Source organism: Limulus polyphemus, unplaced genomic scaffold (genome assembly GCF_000517525.1).
Source record: "Limulus polyphemus unplaced genomic scaffold, Limulus_polyphemus-2.1.2 Scaffold828, whole genome shotgun sequence".
NCBI lineage: Eukaryota > Metazoa > Arthropoda > Merostomata > Xiphosura > Limulidae > Limulus > Limulus polyphemus.
In genome coordinates, this window is record NW_013666438.1 from 313,540 (window position 1) to 317,446 (window position 3,907).

At 32.0% G+C, this 3,907-nt stretch overlaps 1 protein-coding gene across 5 annotated transcripts in view; it reads left to right on the forward strand.

Moving 5' to 3' along the window:
• Positions 1–553: 553 nt before the first annotated feature.
• The window catches only part of LOC106460751 (glutamate receptor ionotropic, kainate 2-like), a 24,110-nt gene continuing 20,756 nt past the window's right edge, over positions 554–3,907 (forward strand). For all 5 annotated transcript variants that reach the window (XM_022387524.1, XM_022387525.1, XM_022387523.1 and 2 more), the window contains exons 1-4: positions 554–705; positions 1,256–1,434; positions 3,209–3,262; positions 3,665–3,821. The gene's annotated coding sequence lies outside the window, so the exon portion shown is untranslated. The remainder of the gene's footprint in view (positions 706–1,255; positions 1,435–3,208; positions 3,263–3,664; positions 3,822–3,907) is intronic.

The following is a 3,907-nucleotide window of genomic DNA, read 5'->3' on the forward strand; positions in this document are numbered from 1 at the left end:
CCCCCCAGTGGCACAGCGGTATGTCTGCGGACTTACAACGCTAGAATCCGAGTTTCGATACCCGTGGTGAGCAGAGCACAGATAGCCCATTGTGTAGATTTGTGCTTAACTTCAAACAAACAAACAAAGATCTTTTTTGCGCAAGTAGTTCTTATTTTTATCTTTCGATTTCGTGATTTTTGTTCATTTTTAAACTGTAACGTGTACGCCCCTTTTAAAATTATAAGCAGCTGGTCAGTTATGCTCACACGATTCAGTGAGCTGATAAATTGCTCACAATAGTTTGTAATGATTCTATACTGTGGTCATATATGTGTGTGTGTGTGTGCATGGGTTATTTTGAAGAACCTTCAAATTTTACATATATTATTACAATTATAGTTATTTAAGTAACTAATTAAACGTCCCCCGACGTCTGAAATTATAAGGACAACTTCAGTTTTTGTTCTTTAGCATGCCAGTTACTGAGCTCTGGGATTGTTGGTTTCATTGGTCCAACCTCTCTATCGCCGTCATCTCTCATCCAATCAGCTTCAAATTTTTTTGAAATACCTCATGTCCACTTGCAATGGGATTACAGACTTGTTTCTAGTGGTTTCTCGTTGTTTATGTACCCTAGCATAACGATGCTGAGTCAAGCATATCGGGATATCGTTGAAGCGAGAGACTGGACGTCCTATACGATCGTGTACGAAGACAATGAAGGTTCGAATCTTTTGTTTTTAGTTTTGTTGGCATCAAAAATTAATCGTCTTTCAACAGGATTATGAATACTCAGGACAATGTACTTAAACATTTGTTAACAAGTCTCTAACTCGCTTCTTTTAAAGATAGTTGAGCACAAAGTCCAATATTAGTTAGGATTTTAAAATTATTAATTATGGACACGAGAAAACGTTTATCAAAGTATGTTTAGTATATGAAATGAGTTTTTCCTGTTTTTTTTTTTAAATTCTGAAAACAAAACAACAACAACAACAACAAATAGTGAGATAGGCTTTCTTGCAGCTGTTCTTTCAGATACTGTAAATCATTATGATTAAACGATCACTATGAAATCCGAAAAATTATAGAAACCATAATACATTGTTCTTTTCTTCGAAACGTTTGATGGAGATTATTTGCACGAAACGTTTAAATCAAATTTTATTTAATTTTTCTCTGCTTTATAAAACATTTTTCTTTCGGTCTGCTTCTAGATACTATCACGTATAATATTTCAGAGTGGAGTTACTTTCTGTGTTGTTTTTTTTAGCTCTCATTAAGCTCAAGGAACTATTGAAGAGAGACAAAGAAAAGACAGCAAAGGTTTCGATTCGTCAACTGAAACCAGGAATGAGTTACAAGAAGCTTGTTAAAGACATTGGCAAGCAAGGAGAAACAAATATCGTAGTTGATATATCCACCTGGAGAATTAAGGAGTTTTTAAAGGAGGTTTGAAAGATATCGAAGTTTTATTTCAACATAATGTTATTGGAGGGTTTCCAAACAAGTTTCTATGACTTGCTGTTTAGTTTACAAATTTTCAAATAAATTAAAATAAACTATAAATGTTCAAATTCTCTTATAAATAAATTTTGAGATTCTCTTTCAGTATATTTTTTTTTAAGTCAGAATCTTAATTAAGTTGAAGAATGAAAATAGCCAAATGAAGATTATTCTGTTTCTAAGGGAAACTCAAGAATGAAACACGTTTTACGACAATAAATTCCAGAATACAATTCTTAGAACAACTTTGTTTTGGTTTACACAGCATAGACAAAACATATTTCCTTGTTGTAGTTTCGAAATGGGCAAGCTGGTAAATGTAAGGTGAAGAAAATTCGATAAAGTTGTTGCAAAATCGTGAACTCGGTAATCATCTTCTAAACATCGAGGATAACATTGTTTGTAAGAAACAACATGTGACATTTACTGCATTATGTTCTTGAAGATGGAAGGAATATCATAACGTTGCTGAAACATGACAATGGCGTAACTTAGGAACAGAGTCTTGGCACATTTTGTGGTGAATGTGTAAAGAGAAAAAACTTAGATATAAGTAAAAAAACCTAGTCAAAATTTTAAATATAATTTCTTTTCCGGCATACTGTGCTACTATATTAAGTGTGAAAAAACACAAAACTAACTTTTTTTTACTCTTAATAAGTTTTAAATGTATTTAACTCTACTCCTAGAACAATGTATGTTCGTTACACATAACGTTACTGGTAATTTTAATTTGAATAATGATCACACAACTCATCTCTGTACGCTGATATAATCTGATTTACAAACTAATGTCACAAATTACAGATGTGCATCAACCGTACCTAAAAACATGCATAAAAATATGTTCTTTTCAACACTTGAACTTGTGTTATTCTTCAAACATTAACCTACTTCTTATTGACCTATGTTATTTTATTCTATTTATAAGATGTGTTCTCATTTTCAAGAAATTAATTTTTATCAAAATAACATTATTAAGCTTTCACAAATCTGCTACACTGTAAGCATAGAGCCACAGTATCAATAAGCTTTATGAATAGGGCAGCAGATAAGCTCATTCATTGACTCCAGCCTACTAAGTTGCTTTATAAATAGGGCAGCAGATAAGCTCATTCATTGACTCCAGTCTACTAAGTTGCTTTATAAATAGGGCAACAGACAAGCTCATTGATTGACTCCAGTCTACTAAGTTGCTTTATGCCATAACGTCTTCTTAAAGAAACATTGTATTTGTGACGTCATTGAAATCTGTGACACTTTTGTTTATCATGCTTGAAAAGATGTCCGTGTGGAAACTTTAAAGTGCGAAAAGAAAGTGGTCCGAGTTATTTTTCAACTCACAGAGATTTATGAAAATCCTACAAGGGGATGACGTGCAATGAGCTTTGTGTGATGTTTTTTTTCGATTGGTTTTCCGTATCCATGGTAACAGAGCGTCACAATCAAGAAACTTTGGTCTTATCGATGGAGTATAAGGAATTGATTAATTACAAATATTAATTGATTAATAACAAAATTAACTCATCAAGAACTTTGTGTTAAAACTGAAGCCACGTGAAGATTGCAATAATGAGATTAAGTCGAAAATGTTTATTTCACAAAGTAAAGGCAAAAAGTGTTAAAGAATAATTGTGTAACATTTTGTCATTTCCGTGTTTTATTTTCATTCATGCTAACATTTTGTCATTTCCGTGTTTTATTTTCATTCATGCTACAGGCACGAGACATTGGAATGATGACCGAATATCACAATTACCTGATAACTTCTTTGGTGAGTATTTTAAGATCTTATAATAAATTATTATATAGTATTTCTTGCCTATATATGAACTTCTCAAGAGTATTTTGAAATAACACTGATTTAAACTTTTATGTGACTCAAATCCATTGGAAAACATTTTTAAATTATTCATACATACTCACTCATGTATATATATATATATATTTATATATGCAAAATATTATATAAATATCATGTAATATGTATATATTAAGTGGTTTGTGAATAAGTTTTATATCTTATGTGAACAGAAAGGTCATTCTTCCGTCACAAGAGTTTGCTGATATTTTACTTCGATCTCTCTCTCTCTCTCTGCATTACCAAAACATCTTTTCCGGTACATATCATTTGTGTTCTTTCTTATTTATTATTCATTCTCTCGCTGTTTTCCAGGACTTACACACGGTTGACTTGAGGGATTTCCAGAGGGGAAGAACCAATATCACATGTTTCCAACTGGTTAATCCTGTTGATAACCAAGAAGGATGGGAGTGGGTTTATAGAGGCGGACGTTACAGGAAAGTATTTCATCAAAAAAACGTTGCTTAAGGTAGGATGATTTTAGGTTTTCGTTTTGTTTCCCTCGAAAATATATCAGAAATTAAGATGTATATATATATATATATATATATATAT